Source organism: Neomonachus schauinslandi, chromosome 4, assembly GCF_002201575.2.
Source record: "Neomonachus schauinslandi chromosome 4, ASM220157v2, whole genome shotgun sequence".
In the NCBI taxonomy this organism is placed as follows: Eukaryota; Metazoa; Chordata; class Mammalia; order Carnivora; family Phocidae; genus Neomonachus; species Neomonachus schauinslandi.
This window is the reverse complement of record NC_058406.1, coordinates 129,885,277-129,905,345: the sequence shown is the minus strand read 5'-3', so window position 1 is coordinate 129,905,345 and position 20,069 is coordinate 129,885,277. Positions and strand designations below refer to the sequence as shown.

Genomic DNA, 20,069 nt, shown 5'->3' with positions numbered 1-20,069 from the left:
CAAAGATGCAAATGCAGTGGAAGGGTCATTAGTTAACACATTGATTAACACCCTGGTCTGGATTTGCAGAAAAGACTCTAGGTTACCAGCCCATTTTATAAGGCTTGGTTTTTATCTCCGTGAAATATTAATTTTAATTAATTAATTTTAATCACTCTTATAACATGAATTGATGACATACTGTGTAAATGTAAAATAATGATTAAGATCCAGTCATTTCTGTTGGACAGATCAGGACAGTTAGGACAGGTAAAAATGCAGTAACCTCGCACATGATTGGCCCCTTGCTCTGAGCTTAGGTAGCACATAGGAGGAGCTTAATCATAGCCTGGGGCTGGAGGCATGATTGTGCAGGTGGTATCCAGCTTGAAAACCAAAGGATGTGTGAGTGTTTTCCAAAAAAGATAGAGAAGGGTGCAAAGTATAATGGCCCACTTGTATTTGGAATACTGGAAAATTATGACTGGAAAATATGGCTAGAAAAGAGACTACTAGCTTGGGGGGGGGGCGGTTGTTGAGAGATGAGGTGAAGTAAGTAAGGGCTCACTAACCTATAAGGGGGAGTTTGAACATTATCGCAAAGAACAGGGAGAGCTACTGATAGCTTTAGGCAGAAGAATTACATGATCAAATTTAGAAAGATCACTCTGGATGCAAGTGGTATAGAGGCTGGGAAGAGCAAGGAGCTAATAAAACTGGAGACTGATTAAGTAGTAATCTGCTAACTAGTAATCTGCGTAAGAACCGAGGGGCTGAGCTAAGCAGTGACAGTGGGGATGGAAAGAGCACATGGATGGGTGACAGTCTCCCAGGCAAACTCAGTAGGACTTGATGGCTGGTTGACTAAATGTAGCAAACCTAGAAGAGGCAGAGTGAGAGTGACCCCCAAGTTTCAGGCTCGGCCAACTGGAGGGATGCCAGTACTGTTTATTCAGACAGGGACCAGAGAAGAAAGTACGGGTTTAGAGAGGAAGCTGTTTGGATTTTGACTTCTTGAATTTTGAGATGCTGGGCCCAAAGACAAAAAGGAACATGGGCCTGGAATTCAGACTTGTACCACACATAAAGAGCTCAGACCTAAACCCTGAGGAACAAAGACATTATGAGGCACACTGCAAAAGAGGAATTCCATGTACATGATGCTGGATGCAGCTCTTTTTAAGAAGTACAAATAAAGAAATTCTCACATTCAGTAACTAGGAGGAACCTGTTGCTTTAGGACAATGCAATTCAGGTATCAGAAAGTCTGTTTCTGAATTTGTGAAATTATGCTTTCTAAGATTTATGCTCAAAGGACCTACCCAGTGAGCAAGATCTGTTGGCCTGTTTCTTTCTTGGCAACGTACTGGAACAAAATATCACTCTCACAAATTATTGTGCTAAAGAAACATCGTTTGGCAAACATTTATTTAGTGCCAGTTCTGCCCAAACATGACGCTAGGCCCTAGGAATACAAAGATGAATAAGAAACAAAACTTGTCATTAAGAGCAAATACCCTGGGGGGTTCACAGCACTCCTGTGCAGTGGGCCAATGCCGTGAGACAGGTGGGGTTGGGAGGTGGAGGGACCCCCCGGGAGGCACCTAACCCACCTGGGTGAGCTTGTCACTTACCTGTGCTTCTGCACAAGCAAGCCCTCTCTGCCCAGAACACCCTCACACCCAGGCCCCTTTCCTTTGCCTAACCTCTGTTAGTCTTTTGTGGTTGTGCGCAAGGTCCATATAGGACTGAATTAAGAAAACCAAACAAAATGTCTCTTCGTATAGGGACTGTTATCACTGACAGTAGCAATGCTATCAACAGAATATACATAGATAAGAGTCTTATAGTGCTAAGAAGTACATGACTGGTGCTTTCTAAAAAAAAAAAAAAAATCAAATTTTTTCAATAGCTGAAGATTGTTAATTTAAATCACATTTTAACTTAAACTAAAACTATCTCTGCATAGAGTCTATAAGATATGATTTTTGATGGTAGCAGAATCTTAGCATCATTCAGATACAAAAACATCAAAGTTAGCTATCCTGCAGTAAGATGATTTTTTTGGCCATGTTTCCAAATAGGGAAGCAGTGTAGACAGTGCTAAACATTTCCCCCACGTATACAACACACTAGTGCAAGCACCCTTCCCCTTTGGGCCTGAGGACAGCAATTCGGGTGATGCCTTTTGGCCAACACAAACAGAGCTAACATGGTTCAGTGGTTACCTGGTGCCTGAACCCCTGCCATGAACTTGGCATCTCTCATCTCACCTAATCCCCACAGCTACCCTATTAGTCAGGAGGAAACCAAGACCTAGAAAGGTCACAAAACAGGTAGATGACCTATGGTAGGGCAGATTCCAGGCAGCATAGCATCAGAGCCCAAGCCTTTAATGTCCACTATATTTTGAGAATTGGGGTAGGAATTTTTTTTCCTTTTACCCATGCGCCTGCCTTAGGCTCAGAAAAGAAGATCTATCTGGGAGCAGTCGCCATATGCTTCATTATTTCGTCATATGCTTCATTTTGCCGGTTCCATTTAACCAGTATTATTCAGTAGCCACAAATCTTGTGGCTGAGACAAACATAAACGGGTAATATCAGTATGGTGAATTCTAAGAAAAACTGAAATGCAAAAGAAGGAAGAACACTAAACACATGTAGGGCTGAAGGGCTGAGCCTGTGCTGTGGAGAATGGATCAAGACTCAGCAGAAAGCAAATGGTAGCAAGGATGCTCCGGACAAAAGGAATATCCAGAGGAAGACAGAGTGGGATGAAGGTGCATAGGGTAAGTTCCTAGCAGCAGTTGGATAGAGGGGCTTCTCCATCCACAGCCCCTGCAGCTGATCACAAGGGGCACTTGAAAATTTCTGGCCCCTACCCAGTGCTGGCTTCTCATGTCTTTGGGTGAGGCTCAGAAATCTGCGTTTTACAAGCTTCCCCAGTTATCTTGAGGCACACTGAAAGTTGGTAAGTGTAGGTTATGATATGATAGGAAATGATGTCATGAAGGTTTGGGAGCTGGATTGTCTACTCTTGTTGGTGTTGGGGAGTATTTGAAGGAAGTGGGGCAAGGAACCATCTGTCTCTGAGATGGATTTAAGTGGGGCCAAGACTGGAGACCTGGTCTGTGGCAAGATGGTAAAGACCCAGTCAAGGGCATGGATAGTAGAGAAGCAGGAGACGAAATTAGCTGGAATTGATGGATCAAAGTGGTGGGTGAGGAACAGAGGCAAATCTAAGATGTTCGTGTGTGTGATATTCTAATGCTCCTAAATAAGATTAGTGAAAAGGTTCATCATTCCTGGAATGTGGGTCATTTATTTCAAACATATTAAGCAAAGTCGTCTTTCTGGATCTCTCATTAATAGATGGTCCAAGTCTGGACCTCCACTGCTGTTTTGAACTTGACTTCACCTAACTATACCAACAATATTTCTTAAAGAAATTATTCAGTTGGTAAACACAGTGAAGCATCATTGAGGTTTTACTTTTCCACCTCCAGATTCAGAAGATGGTGGACTGAAAGGGAAAATGTCCCATTGTCATAAACTGTTAAGAACAAGATTACAGTTAGGGACATATAACCAAAATTAAAACCATTTTTGAAGTACCTGTAAGCATTCCAGGAGCGCAGCTCACATACCAGTCTTTTTTTTTTTTAATCATCTCGGGTATTGTTAAATGTTGACACACTTAGTATCGCACGAGACCTGAAGTGGGAGAAAGGTAGATGCACCTGACCTGTCCACAAACTTCGGGTTGGTTGGAGAGAACTTAGACCCACAGGGAGTAGTTAAATAATAACACAAGGCAATTCATTCAGTCAGCTGTTTATTAATGCCTACCTTATTCCATACAGGTTTTGAAGTAGTTTATCTAAATGTCTAAATGGGTGGTCTTACAGGAATTAAAAAAAGATTGACCTGTCCATAAAGCACCTTCAAAAACTTTTCTCTTGGCCACTACTACTATTTTGAGGTCTTTTTTTTTTTTTCATGTTACCATACAAACTTGAGAGTAAAAGCATTTTTCAAAATTGTTATTCTTCTTACTCCTCACTAAATCAGAATAACTTTCAACCCATTGTTGGAATGATTAAAGCCTAATTATAGAGTGAGCAGACAGTCCCTAATGTTTCATTCTATAAATGAAAACAAGGGAAAGAAGAGCATATGTAAGAGTTTTCAGTTTTTTCTTTCTTTGGAATCTTCAGTAATGTGTTAATTTTGTGGTTTAAAGTTCAGTTACTAAACTTTACTCTTGAAAAGTTTTCTTTAAATTACAGTTGCTATATTTGTAACAGTTACAGAGCCTCCGCTGTATTCAGTGCCCGATAATAAGGGAAATTTTGAAGGAAATAGAAGGCGTAAGCCAACAAAGGGAAGAAAATTAAAAAGTCTCCAGCATCCCCCCTCCATAAACAGTGTCTGTATAAACATGTATGCATATGAATCTATGTAAATTCATATGTATAAGATGCTGGCCCTAAGGGAATGCCGAGTAATGAGAAAAGGGAGAAAAATTAGAGAGACAGCATGAATAAAGGGGTTCCTGGGATAATTGGCATGTCTGGTGCCAGGTGGAATTGGTCTGGAATGATTTCATAAGGAATTTGAGCCTTGAGCAATATTTTGAAGGGAAGCTAAGGCATGATTTGTCACAGAGGCAACAGAGATTTTGCCAGGTGGGAGAAGAATAGCGTGTCGGATGACTCACAGCCTGAAGAGAATGAAAAATGCTTCAAGGCAGTAGAGATCACCAGTGTTCATTATCATGGGCAATACTGTCCTTGTGGTTTGCTGGAGTGGATATTACTTCTGGCCTCAGAGCCTTATTAATCTTCTGATGTTCCGTGTTGGTATTCCCTAGCGACTCCCGTGGCCAACAGCACCTGAAAACAAGGGTCTTTCATATGCAAACACTTCCCTCTCACCCTTATCCTACCACCCAGGGGGAAAAAAAAAATCCAGAAAGCTAGTAAATTGGGAGATAGCAGCAGTGGGGCTAGTCTGAAATTCCTGAAAGCTAATGCTGTTGGTCTGTAGAAAAGAATAATAATAATAGGAAGGTAGGAGGCTAGAGACACTGGATCTGACCTTTCTGTTAGATTTTCACTCTGGAGCTTCATCTTCTGAGAAGTCTTAAAGTGTGTGTACAAAAACGTACTCAAAACCCTTCTGGACTGGGCGCCCCCCTGCTGGTGTGTGTAACGTAAGATGCACAGTGTTTTGCGGCAGGTCTTGTAGAGTCCAGCTGAGTCATGGTCAGAGAAGAGGACAATTAGATAAGGGTGCTGACTATTGAAGGATCTTAAAAGCACTAATCAGGCCTTATGTAATACACAAGTGGAAACCGTTTCAGAGTCCTGAGGAAGTTAGTAACATGAGCAAAACAACATCTGAGGAGAATGGTTTTAGCTGTCATGCACACGGTGGATTGGACACAGCAAAAGTTGCAACAGGACCATGGAGGACATGAACAAATCAATCCACGCATAAAGAACTGGATTCTTGAAAGTGGCAAAGGAGAACTCATCTTGTCTACCACTGGTTGTGTACAAAGAGAGTTAAAACCCTAAGGATCTGAGCGTAGTCCGCTAAGAACACACATGAACCATAAATAATGGGGGTGACACTTTAGGGAGAAGGATAATCTTTGAGTCATGGACTTTCAGGGAGGAACAAAGCAAGAAGAGATTCCTGTAAGAATGGTACCTAGGAGCCTTGTGCATTTAAGAGTTCCCAGGGGGAAATGAAAACATCAAAATCAAAGATTTACATAGTCACTTGTAATAGAGTTGTTAGGAAAATGAGTTAGAGAAGGCTGAGGTTGAGAAATTTATAAGGAATCATCAGAGATGGTAAATCATGTGTGGAAACGAGGGAATTATTTTATACTAAGATAAACTTAAGATAATGACCAAGGTTCTACTGTGGTTATAACATCTCTATTTGCATAATTCCATTGTCTGGAATCAAGTCACATTAGCAAATCCTTTTTATTTTTCTTATTTATTAATAAGGTAGCCATCGCAGTATCTAGATGGTCAGCCATATAGTAATCAGAGCTTTCATTAACTCTTTATACAGCCTGTTGTCTACTTAAGTCTATATAAAAGAGTGAAATTAACATCTATGAGTTTCTTTGCCTTGGAAAAGGCATCTTTTATTTTTGCGTAGTTATTATGTGTACAAAATGGATCAAGAGAATAAGCACATGGCTCGTAGGAAGATATCTGACTTACTAATTAAACAAAGAGTGTGAAAACTCTGCAGAGGCCAGTTTCAGGCCCCAAACCTTATCCCCTGGGACCTGCCCCCAGAAGGACATCCGTAGGCATTTTACATACATGGAGTAAGCAGGACCAAGAACAGTGAGTAAGTTAGCAGTCTTGCAAAGAGCACTTGGGTTCAGCTGAAGATTAAAATCACGGGAGAACCAGAGGTCTGTTTTGTGCTGATGATGTTCCACAGGACCGTCTATGTTTTTTTTTCCGCTCCCTGGTCTCTGCTCTAACTCGTTACAAGTTTGTTTTGTTTGACCCCTCTCTGGTTTGTAATAGAGAGTCCACCTAGCTTCCCAGAGCTGGCGTATTTCGGAGCACAGTCCAGCCTTCCTGCAAATTCTCGGCAGTGGCAAGTCCCAGCTTGAAAAGGCCCCCTGCTCAGCCGGCTCTGACTGACCACCTGAGAAATCCCCCCTCCTGCTGGAAATCAGGCAGGTGCAGGAATGCTTGATGAGGTACAGGGGTCTCTGTTGAACAGTCTGATTTTTCCATTAAGAAGAAACTGGTTACATGTGTATTCTGGTCTAGTCAACAGTTTTTCTTATTCTCATGAAACAGGAGAATATGAAAAGAAAAACTTTTTACTGAACAATGAACACTTACTAAATAAAATATAAAATTGTAGCTCTTTCAAAAGCATGGATTACATTGAGTCATGCCTTATAATTTTTGTCTTGATGAGGACTCTGAGTAAGCCAAGGATATAAAAGTTTAAGTGTTCAAGCCATGGAGATTAAGAAGCAAATAAATATATTTACAGTCCCTGTACCAAGCAGGTGTAGTGACTTTTAGGAGCTTAAAATAGGGTGACCATAACTGGCTTTTCTCTTGACATTTTCAAGATTTTTTTTCTCTTAATTTTTCTGTTCTTCCTTTTCCCCATCCATTGCAGCTCTATAATTAGTATGAAATTCCGCTCACCTAAATTCTAAATAATTTTTAGAAATCTGAATTAATACTGAACTTAACGAAATGTAAATCTATGCAGAGTTACTATAAGTTTTTCCTAATAATTAGGCACAAATCTAAAGCTAGCTGGAATCATTTTTAGTAAGAATTACAAGAGTTAAACCCAGAATAAAATGTTTCTTACACCCAGAAAGAAAATGATAATCATGAATAAGAGGTCATTTTAAAACTTCAGTGGCCAACTTTATGTTTATTAATGTATACTGTATAGCTAATAAAAATAATTCTATCTTATACATTACATGGGACCCAGTGCAGGTATCAAGAGCTGATAAGTACTCTAAATACTTGGTTTTGATTCATTTATCACTTTTCAGTTGGCTTTCTTCCTTGGAGATTTAGAATCCATTACAAAGCTAAAATCTCATCGGGTTTCTGACAGTTCATTTTATCAGCTCAATACTACATAAATATATGCTGAGGTCATTGCATAAAAGTTTTTAAGTTTAATGAAAATGATCATTCGTTACTGAAAGTCCTTTGTGGTTAGTGACACTGATTTCCTGGGGGCTCGGTTGTAACAAACACGTGAAGCCTGAGTGACAGGAGACAATCAGGTGAATGAGCTGAAGTTTGAGAGGTCCAATTCACTCGTCACCTGGAGACTGTATCTCTTTCCCAAACAGGCTCAGATCAGTGCCCAGGAGCAAGACCTGGAGAGACCCATTCACAGGTGACCTGAAGAACATGCCAGTCTTCCCCGTGGTACTGGCCCTGCCTTATGTTTGGGGGCCAGGATGCCAGAAAGACTGTCGCAGCTTGCCAGACTGGGCTGAGGTGGGAGATTGTATTCAAATATCGTCTATGTGACCTTTTAAGCCTTAGATTACTTGTCCAAAAAAAAGAGGGTGATTTGGCACCCAGCTCACAGAAGTTGGGAGAATTAAATTCGATTAGTGTATGAGTGCCCCTTACACAGGAAGCAGCGCTTAATAGGTACTAAATAAACTGATACAGCCAGCCGTTGTCGAATACTTCCATACTGAGTACTGTATAAAGACAGCCCTTGCCCTCTGAGAGCTCATGTTTCCAGGGCAGGAGATTGAGGAGAAAAGCAGCAGGTATTAAATGATGTCACACAGCAAAGGACAGGATACATAAGAAGCCAGCAGAGGATCCCTGAACACCCGGAGGAACTGAGAGAGACTTCAAAGGGCAACTCTTGGGCAGTCTTGGGGAGACAAAGTAGGCACTTCCAGGAACAGAACGGGGAAGAAGGGCTTTCCTAGCAGAGGGACTGCAAGGGCAAAAGCGTGGAGGGTTAAGAGCTCTTATTTGTCCCTTCCCGCTACAATGCTATTGTTATTTATACTCCTGGAATTCCAGGCCGTGGAGAGGCGGTGTGTGCAGCTTGTGGTTAAGAACACGCACACTGTGACTACAGTCTGGGTTCCCATCCTGGCACTGTCAGCGATGGGACTCAGGCCTCACGTGCCTTCATCTGCACAGTGGGAAAAGAACAATAATAGCTATTAGCAGGATTATTGTGAGGGTTAAACGAGGTAATAGACTTGAAGTGGAAAGGGGATGCTAAATGTTTCATGTTAGAGTAAATTTTGTAATTATTTCAACCAGCGGTTCCAGAATATCTGCTCTGTGTAAAGCAAAAAGAGTAGGTGTCTGGGGAGAAACCAAAATGAGATGGGGCCCTATCCTCCAGGAAATGTATAACCTAGGGGCAGAGATGGATAGGTAAACAACTTGCAGTGCAGCTGGAAATTAAAGAAGAGCTACGTGGAGGTTGAAGCAATGTGTGGGAGCATCACTAGAAAAGAAATCTCACTAGAAAAGAAATCTGTTCCAAGGAAGAGGAGGAATTCTTGGGAGAAGTGAGGTCGGTGTAGAATTTTCGCCCAGGGCGCCTGGGTGGCTCAGCTGGTTAAGCGACTGCCTTCGGCTCAGGTCATGATCCTGGAGTCCCGGGATCGAGTCCCGCGTCGGGCTCCCTGCTCAGCGGGGAGTCTGCCTCTCTCTCTGACCCTCCCCCCTCTCATGCTCTCTATCTCATTCTCTCTCTCAAATAAATAAATAAAATCTTTAAAAAAAAAAAAAAAAAATTTTCGCCCAGTGCTCATTTTGGCTTGCTCTGGCTCCGTCGTGTGTGACTCAGGGCAGGTCCATTCAGGCGCACTGTTGGGTCTGTTTCCTTCCTTGTGGCTGACTTTGTCTTGGCTCCTCTCCCATTTACCTGGATGGCATTCAAATGCTTCCCTTAGGACTGAAGTTGGAAGGGTAAGTAAGGTAGGTTTATATCTTCAGCCTAAAAGAGATGCAGGAAGAGCAGGAGCTGAGGGCAGTCAGGAACTGGGGACTTTACCTTCCGTGGGAAGAAGTCAGGTTACAGGGAAGTCCCCAGGCCCCAGGCTTTGGAGTCCAATCCCAGAATTCCCCTTCCAGCCCCTGCACTGCTCCTGTTCTGCTGCTATTTGTTCCCACGGGCCCACCGACTCCCCACATTCAAAAGAGCTCCCTGAGACTTGCAGGATGCCACCTCCTTTGCTCCCCCAGTGCATTGTGGGACCTGGGAAGCCAGATCTGAGAAAGCAGAGAAGTGAGAGCAGCACCCTCCCCTGCACCTACCAGGCCCTACAAGAGTCCCCATGTCCCCCAGGGGCTACCAGCTCACAGGTAGGAGCTGGGTGTCTATTGGCCCCCAGCGTCGTTCAACATTTGGGTCCAAGCTATCCTATTTCCGGCAGAACCATCTCACGGAGGCTGGTTTGCGCCTGACTCTACCCCACAGTTTGAGTTCTAATAACGTACCATCCCCTCTTTTGGGTCAGTCTGATCCTGGGAAGAGAGGCTTGTAAGTCAACTCTAACTCAGTCATCTTTGCCTTTGAAAATCGAGGAAGAAGTGAATGTGAGCTGTAGCGCAGAGTTTCAGAAGGGACAAAAGAGGGAAACGATTCAAATAAATATTTAACTGACAGCCTGATTTTTGCCCAGAGTGGTTTAGGGAATTCTTTCTGCAATGTGGTATAGTAGTTAAGAGCACAGATGTCCGAGCCACAGCAACCTCAAGTCTTGGCTCTGTCACATTTTTAGCTGAGTGGCCTCAAGTAAACAACTTTACCTCTCCAACTGTTAATTGCATCATCTGTGAAATGGGCATGATAATTCATAGTGCCTCCTCACAGGGTTAAAATAAGTCCTCCTTGAGTTGGTACGTGCCAAGTATTTGGAACAGTGCCTGGCACCAGTAAGCATTGTGCAGGCGTGAGCTCTTACTCTTGCTAAGGTGCTCATAGAGAAATTTGGGGTGAACTTGTTCTCCCGATGCCTCCTTGAGCATATCTATCTGAGGGTATAATGTCTCTGAGGCCCTATCCAAGGCTTTTATGAAGTTCAAGTAATATGTATGTTCAGTTACTGGGTTAGTGGAAGTTCAATGGCATTCATAGAAAGATAGCTGTAGAGATTCTCCCCCAAATTCTAGAATAGCATAACTGATTTTTTCCTAATACATCACATGGACACGTGAAGACAAGTCCCAGCCTGCAGTATATAGAGCCACACCTCTGTTTGAAGTGCCTGCAGGCTGCTCCAGGGTGTGTGCAAACTGTGGATATAAAGACAGATTTTTGTGATGCAGGTTTCCTTTTTGAGACTCAGACCAGCCTGATTCATTCACCATTGTGTGCTGTGTGCTGTGAAAATTTAAACAGCTTTGAGCTGAACACCTGTGTCTTTGTCCTGGGTCTTGCCTTGCAAAACAGGATTTGATTGGACTTCTCCTTTCAACACAGTTACCCACCTACATGCCTGCATTTCTGCATTCCTGCCTCATAGTGTTTCAATCAACTTTTCAGAAGAAATGGCCAGACTTGAAAGTATGAGAAAATAACCTGAAAGTTAGATACAAAATCCTCCTCGTGCTATGTTTATGTTTGATTAAAAACGAAGCAGTGTGAAATGTCTACCGGAAGATGATTAAAACGTCTTCGTTATGTCCTTTCCGAGGCGTGTCTGTTTAGGCTTTAGGGAAATAACTGAAATCAGCCTTTTCCCCCCATTTATAGTTGGGTAAATTTGCAATCTGCAAAATGACACCAGAAGAATAGAGTAAAAATTAGGGATCTAGAAGTCAGTACTTACAGACCCATATGCCGTAGGCCATCGTGACAAACTATGGAAGACCCAGACCACTGTCCTTTCCTACACTGAGTACTTGCTGATGCTTCCAGGGGTAAACACTGCTAGGAGTTCAGAAGTGAGTCTAAGATCATCCTGGCTCTCCAGCAGGGTGTCCTCTAGTAGTGCGTTGTAACAAATCACCATGACGTAAGGTGACAAGCAAGTGCCATGCTAGAGTCAGTTGTGTTTCTCTGAATCTTTTTGGTCTTGCATGAAATTTAGAAACAAGGGGATTTTTTTTTTTTTCCACGTGGGAGCATCAGGAAAGGCCTCAGGGGGAAGGGGTTAGAGTTGGATCTTGGACCTTGGAAAGGATTTCGGCAAATAGAAACGGGAGAGAGCATGTTCTAAGCAAAGAGCACGAGAGAAGAGCACAAAAGCAGGCATGGGGCAACAGGGGCACAACAGGGAACCTCCTGCGAGGGACCCAGTTCCTGGTGTGCTCCCGAAGCCTTGTGATTATTGTGCATTTTTCAGTTAAATACCTTTGGAGTTATCTCCTTTTTCAAAAAAAAATCAAAGCTTTAATTACCATTATAAATCTGTTAGGCCATGTTGTTCTTGCGGGAGCTGATTTGTGTTCTCTCTCTCTGAAGAGGGCCGTGTTGGAGCTGGTGGTGTAATTGTGGTAGATACCCTCATTGCCATAAATGCAGGTATGTTAACCACGATAATCATTTATTTCCTTTTAACCCTGTAAAGAAATCGAAATCGGATCTAACTGAACTCTGGCTCCATTCTCTCAGATGAGGTTTCTATAGAAAATGTTATCTTCCCCTTTTTGACGGTTGCTTGGCTTAATGGATCCGTCGGGTTAGTACAGGTGTATTTCCTGGGACTGGTTGGTTGGTATCTTTCAGAGTTTACATAGCAACCTCCTTTCCAGCAGGTCCAGCCACTCTCTTCACGTATGGGCGAGGCCATGTTTGCCAAACAGCAGACTCTTAAGTAAAATCCTCCCTCCCTGGACAAAAGAAATGCGTCGTTTGAAAGTCACTTTTAAGGCTAAGTAGCTCTACACAGCGAAAATATTTACCAGCTTTTAACAGAAACATGTGAACAAAAGATTATTCAAATAACCTAAGCCTGTCATTACAACTATGTAAGTCTATGGTTTCGTGGCCTCTATTTATTTAGTGTTGACTAAGGATGGTAACCACTTTGATCTCTTCCGAGAAACCGTCCATGGGCTCTACTTTCTTTTGTCTGCCTCCTAAAGCATTTCCTTGAATGCTCATGTGCTCCTTAACTCTCTTTCCTTCTGCCTCTTGCTCGTTCTTGTCTCCTACCCACATCTGCCCTTCTCCCTGCCAACTTTTCCCACTTCTAGACTTAACCATCCACTATCCTTCTGGATATCCCGCTCTGCCTGGCACATTTTGACCCTCAAGTCATTTGTAGACCCAGCTCATTTAATGGATGTTAATTGAGAGCCTCCCCTCCCCTGACATGATGCAGGTCCAAGAAATGGGTATTCAAAGGCAGCACTTGCCCTTTGGGTGCTCATAATGTCATGAGGTGAGACAGGCAAGTAAACAGCCCATTACAGGGCAGAAGTGCTGGTGCAGCTGAAATTCTGCTGGAGAGGGCAGCGGGAGGCTTAGCGACTCACAGGCGGACGGAGGAGGATGGGAAGATGAAACCTGGCCCAGCCATAGCCCCTTCTGGGGCTGCCTTCTCCAGCCCCCTCCATCTTCCTGTCTGCTCCGTGGCATTCCGTACAGACCCATGTTTCAGTACTTCTTAGGCTATAGGTCTGTGCTTGTTTTGTCCAGCCAGTTCCTATGAGTAATTGTACACCTCGAAGTGGACAGCAGGTGGGACACATCCCGTAAACTGTGACTTCCCCAGGCTTGGTCTTTTCATCTGTAAAGTGAGAACAGAGACTTAGAATTCTTGCTAAGGTTTTTCTGGCTTAAAAATAATAATAATAGGGGCACCTGGGTGGCTCAGTCGTTAAGCGTCTGCCTTCAGCTCAGGTCATGATCCCAGGGTCCTGGAATCGAGCCCCACATCGGTCTCCTTGCTCAGCAGGGAGCCTGCTTCTCCCTCTCCCACTCCCCCTGCTTGTGTTCCCTCTCTTGCTGTCTCTCTCTCTCTCTGTCAAATAAATAAAATCTTTAAAAATATATATATAATAATAATAAAACCTTATGATTATCAGCTAAAACAAGTACATATTTATATGGAAAACCATTTCGATGTTTTGCCTTTATTTTGTGATGATGCAGACATGACTTAGAAGTGGATTTCTTTAGTAGAATTAATTTCTAAGAATAAAAAGAAGAGAAAATGTAGGGTTTTTTTCATAGTTGTGAATACAAAAGTTTGTTACCAATGCCAAAACAGTGGCCTTGAAGGAAATGTATAGTCAGAGGGAAATTTTACTTCATTGGATGTACTTTGACTCTTTAAAAAAGTCTCTTGCTTTCTGTCTTAAAAAAGAGAAACTGAACTAATTGTTAAACTGAATATGTATACCTTTTCAAAAATCATTTTGAAGTGATTCCAAAGGTTCTAAGAAATACAAGGATTTGGGTTGTTCCTAAATTTAGTAGCCCATGATTTTTAAAGATTTTGAGTCTCAGTTTGGATCCTCAGGACTCATCTCAATTAGTGGAGAACTTCTTTAACAGCACAGGGAACAGATGCAATTTTTAATTCACAGTAATTCTTACTAGACCACTTCTTACGTGTGGAAGAGCACCAAAATGTAGCTGGGTTTTCTCCCCCATCAGTGCACATAGCAGCACTTGGAAATCTGGAAATTCAGAATCACTTCCTGTCAGGCCAGGCTCTACTGTGAGTTGTCATTTACAGGTGGTATTTGAGTCTTCAGAAGCCTGCCTTGATTATTTTTTTTATTTCATTTTCATTATAAAGCCTCCCTGGGACATGATTTTTGTTTTATAAGCTTAATTCAGTTTAGCTAGTAGTTATCATTTATTATTTGGGCAGGCCCTGGAAGGCTCATTAGGAAGACCAAATACACACGCAGTATAATGAGCCATCAATGTAAGAAAAACTGCCAAGCAGAATGTTCAAAGCCAGATTATTTTATCACCCCTTTTATGAATTTCCAGTGTAATAGTAAGGATAAGTAAGGGAGCATGTAGCTAGCCAATACCATGAGTTTTATAGAGCGACAGATAGACCTGAAGTAACCGCAGGTGGGCTAGGCAGACAAAAGCTTCGTTTAAGAAATGAATTGTAAATGGCATTTGGAAGGCAGGGGTGGCAGCATTGTAAAGACCTGGGCACACTTACAGTGAGAGCCCAGAACAGCCCAAGTTCATGGCGACTAAAGAGGACTAGTCAAGGGGATCCACTGGCAATGGGTGTAAAGATTGCCTACTGAAGACTTGTTAACAGAGTGTATTTTAAACAGATCATGCTATTGACATATGCTTGTATAAGTGGTGATTTTTTAAATTTTAATATTCTTTTTTTTTTTTTGGATAAATGATACATGTTCATGGTTCAAAATTTTAAAGTTACAAAATGGAAGACCGAGTGATAAATCTCCCTCCCATTCCTGACTCCAGCTAATCAGTTCCTTTTTCTAAAGACAACCGATGTTATTAGTATCTTAATAAAATTTTTCTGATAATTATATACATACAAATATACATTTTATCCCCTTTAACACAAATGGTTGCATACCACAAGTCCATAATTGCTTTCAAGATGTTTTGGGTCCAGATATGTTTTAGAATTCAGAATTTACTGGATTTTAGAAAAGCAAAATGGCGCTTATGGCATAAATTACATAATACCTACAGGGGGTCTGAACAGCACGGAGTAATCAAACATATTAATTCTCCAGGGAAACTGAATACGCACACCAAATGGGATAAATAAGAACCATAAATAGCCTCATGTCAGTTGCACTCAGGTGTTACTGTCAAATAAGTTTTGGCATTAAACTTGAAAATTTAGGTTTTTAAAGCTTTTTAGATGTTGGAATTACAGATAAAGGATTGTAGCCTAGAATACACACTGTTCTGTACCCTGTTGTTGTTTTTTTAATTAGTAATATATATTAAAAGTCATTCCATATCAGTACATAAAGAGCTTCCTCATTCTATAAGCAATTAGAACTGATTCACATACTAGACTTCTTGTAGAATATAATTTAAATACATACAGTGCTTTGTGTACATATACGTTTTTGTGTGTATAGACTCATGTATTGGTGCAGTTAAGAGCAGAATCAGGTCTAGATCAAATTATTTTCTCTAGGGCTCTTTACAATAATGCCTTTTTAAAAAAAATAATAGAAATAGTAATAATACTGGTTTATGAAAAAAAAAAAAAACAACACACAGTTGAGCCAAACCAACAGAGCCGTAATATACAACATTATAATTTGTTCAGTGTTGGGTTTAAAAAAAAAAAAAAAGCCTGAGGTACTAAAATTTACTTTTCAGTATTCCGTATGAGAAATCTTTGCCAAGTAAATATATGCAGGTTTATTTGTAATATCATTATCATTATTCTTTGTAGAATAGCTGCTACCAGGAAAGGCAAGAGGCTGTTTGAATAACGGAGACACTCTCTTTAATTGGTGTGTCAGCACCAATGACTGAAAGGAGAAAGACTGGTAATAGCATGAGCTGTTGTCATCATGCACCGGTGTTTGGGCAGAGAAGTCTGACTAAATAAGGCAATGCCCAAGTGAGCCTTATCAGCGTTTGACCACAATCACGGGCAAGCAGCTGATGAACGGTGCCTATCCGCCCGCTGCAATTCCTTAAGGTCTTGGCAGATGGGCATTTATCACCTACCTCAAAAGTTCCTACCTGCAGCGCTCGGAGTTGTTGCCACCTGCATTTTATTTTCTATAAAGCTGAATGTGAAACTTAAAGTCTCTAGAGAGGATGACAGAGAGAGCTCAGTTTACTGTTCCAAAAATGTGTTATGCATGTAAGCATACTTATTTTTAGTAATGTGTCAGTGGAGAGTTTGTTTAGGAGTTCATTCACCACTCCTGGCTTCCGACAGCTTTTTCCCCAGCCACCGTAGCGCCTCCCCAGCCGGCCTCTCCGGGGCTGGGGTCCCAAGGAGGGGGATTTGCAGCCACTGCCACCCCTTGGACTCCTTGGGTGCCCGCTGCAGGGGAGGGAAAGGAAGAAGAGGAGGAGAAGAAGGGGGGAAATGAACTTTTAAACCCATCTAGTCATTAGTTTGCCTTTTTGCTTTTTATTTCTCTGGTCTCCATTCTGCATTGTTTATACTCTGTCATTCTGTGTATTTATAAAAAGAAAATTTTTCTTTTTATAATGGAGCCTTTTTTGTAGGAATCAATCCAAAGGTACAATTCGAATGCCAACAAGTATGATTTTCTGTTAATATTAGTATTCCAGCCTACCACCTGGGCTTCTAATCCAGGCTTGGTTGTGCAGTGCCTGGGGCTTGCGGGGTGACTGTGTCCGCATGGATGCGTGAAAGAGCTTCCCAAGGCTGGGGACGGTGTACTGTACCACTCTAAAACAGAGCTAAGAGATAAAAGTCAATGTGGAGACAAAGCTCTGACCTGGATTCATAACTGGTGTCCATCTTCTGCCCACCTGCTCCTCTGTCTTCCCTCCCTCCCCAGCTTCCTCCCCTCCCCCCTTCCTTCCCTCTCTCCCACCCTCCTTCCTTTTGTTTTCTTAACCCTTTAGTGTAGAAGGTTAAAGTAATCACATTCCCCAGGTCCTGGCTTTCTGTCAGCAACCATTAATGGAAGGGCCCTCTCTTCTTTTCCCTCTTTCCCCTTTATCGGTTTCCCCAGGCCCATTCCCTTCTCCTCCATAACTGCCCAGTAATAAATGTTGATTATATGCCATTGATTCTGTATAAATAGAAAAGTACAGTGTTGTTTCTAGATATTTTTAGTTTATATGAATGGCACTGTGTCACACCGCTCATTTTCTTTTATTTGTAATCATTTAACATATTAATAACATTTTACATTTTTATATAATGTTAAAGTTTTTTTGCACCACTCAAGCCTATTTTAAGATGTACACCTGGCCTCCCTGCAGCCATAAGTACACCTGGGCCATTGGCTCGGACAGCTGCACGGTATTTTAAAGTATGCATGCATCCAATTTTACTTAGCATTCCCCTAAGTGATGGATCCTAGTTTGCCTCTAACACCCAACTATCACAAACAGAACTATAATACACGTTACGTTCAACTCTCTTTTAAAAGCCAAGATGCAGTTCATTAACGTGCCTGTAGGAAAATCCTGGGGTACCTATTTAAATTCAAATGTATACATTCTATAGTTCTTTAATTTAAAAGTTTTTCTGTAGTTTGGAATAATGTTGGTACCCACCACAGAATGAGTATTCTTGGCATCTCTGTCCTGATGGCACAGAAAAAAATAAAACTTTCTGATAGAGTATGGAATGCATTCTGTGGTTGGGCAGATAGCCTCCGGGTCCTCTGTTTTAGAATAAAATATTCACACATCTTCCCTAATAATAGTTTGAGCCTTTGTTAGGCAGAGCTTGGAGGAACATTCTAGACTAGTATGGGGGACTGATCTTATTCACACTCTATAATTTAAGGTCATGAAGTGTGGGAAGAACAGATACTTTGCAGTCAGGGAATGTCTTAACTCTACCTTGGGCAAGTTATTTAATCTCTCTTAGCCCTTGTTTCTTCATCAATAAAATTAGGATTATAGAGCCCTCCCCATAGGAACATCAAAAGGATTAAATAAGCTCATATATGAGATGGATCTTGTGTAACGCCTGACACATAGCCTCTTATAAGGGGTAACTGGAACATTAGAAAAGTCTCCTCATCTCAGATTGGAGTAGACAGCTTCTCAAACATATTTCCAAGAGCCAGCTTGGTCATTTTTCTGTAGCCTCTCCCCATCTTCTATCCATTGTAATGTCAAAGATGGCTGACAGTTGGCAGTCCTGGGAAGGGAGAGGCCACGGGTGGGCGGCACCAGTGGTTATAAGAAAAGGACAGGGTGTGGGAGGGGGAAATCCAACTGTGTTTAAGAAGATTTAGGCCATGACCTAATATCATCAAAGTATGAATGTGAGGAGGTAATTGTGGGCTGAGTGAGGTCAGGTTTGGGTAGCTCCCACAAAGCACAGTGGACAGATCAGAACGGGTCTGGCACATCGTGGGGAGCCTGGCCTGGTACTTGGATTCCGGCGATCAGAAGAACATGGAGCATCCTTTACAAACTCTCATGAAAAGAGTGTATGCTTATCAAGCTTCAGTTAGAAACTTGTCCATAGACACTTGCTGCCAAAGAAGAGTGGCTTTATTTCAGTGTGTTAGATACGAATACTGGGTCCATTTGCCTGAAATAATTGGATAAACACATCTGTCCACTTAGTACTTTCAGCTCTCTTAACCAGTTTGGCTCACCGAGGGATCAGTAGGGTTTTTGCTCCTACTATGTTAAGGCAAGCCTTAAATGCCCAAGTGACCACTGGTAACATTCCGATCTGGGGAGGACAATGGTGAGCAGAGTTGGTTTAGCAGTGAATTTCCAGCTGATTATTAGTTTTATGTGTAGCTCACAGGATTGATAAGAACCTTTATCTGAATGATCAATTTAGTGAAAGTTCATTTTATTGGGATTATATTTGACTTAAATACAAAAACCAGTATAATAAGCAAAATTACAAGTTGGCAGATTTCCCCCCATAACATTTTAATTATTTCCAGCTGATAGGCAGCATAATGTGGAAGAAAGAGCATGGACTTTTTCATTAAACCTAACTGGGTTCAGTCCTGGTTCTGCTATGTACTTTGGATCCAACACTACGTACCAGAGCTTGATTCCTTATACATAATAGAATAATAACCTTGAAGGACTGTTGTAAGAGTCCAGCACAATAATTTCATTTGTAAAGTGTTTAGCAAAGTTCCTGGAATATATATGTGCAGTAATTGCAGGGTAGTATATATTTATATATTATCAGTGTGTGTGTTTGTACCCACACATTATGGTAGTTCTATAAATAGGAAAATGTTCATTTTTACATTTCTCTCAGAGACTTAAGATCATTTTTCAGTGTCAAACTTAACTCTAGGATATTTACTGTGTGGTTACACTCTGCTGCGTAGAACCCCCAGTAGTCAGTGCATTGCCGTCTGTCTTCCCCACCTTGCTTTCCCTGTCACCTTCCTTCCTTTTGTGTGGGCTGTTCCTTCCCTGCCTCTCCTCTGTCCCATACACTTCAACACTAATAAGAAAGGTGAGTCGCGCCTGGGTGGCTCAGTCAGTTAAAGGTCCAGCTCTTGGTTTCGGCTCAGGTCATGATCTCAGGGTCCTGGGATTGAGCCCCAAGTCGGGGTGCGGGGGGAGATCTCTCCCTCTGCCCCTCCCCCCACTCATGTACTACTGTCTCTCAAATAGTTTTTTTTTAAGGTGAATACAGTAATAGTAGAATTAGTTGAAAAAATAAGTGAGAAACATCTGTCTGCTGAAAAGTAGCCCAGTTCTTGGCAGTCACACTTAAAACAGCCATCTCTGCACAGGGTACATCCTCACACCGTCCCCTGAGGATGGCAGGTCCCCTGACTTTCACCACCACATGGCTGGTGAAATGATACCTTTTGCCCAACTAGTTAGGAATATGACTGCTTTGCATTCTGCACGCCTGTTATAGAGCCTCCTACCATGCCATCACCACAGGCACTGGCCTAGGGAGGCTGGGGTCACATA

The 20,069-nt window shown here is 42.0% G+C and overlaps 1 protein-coding gene across 1 annotated transcript in view; it reads left to right on the top strand.

Moving 5' to 3' along the window:
* Positions 1–20,069, top strand: part of JPH1 (junctophilin 1) — an 80,563-nt gene that overhangs the window by 15,746 nt on the left and 44,748 nt on the right. The window lies entirely within an intron of this gene.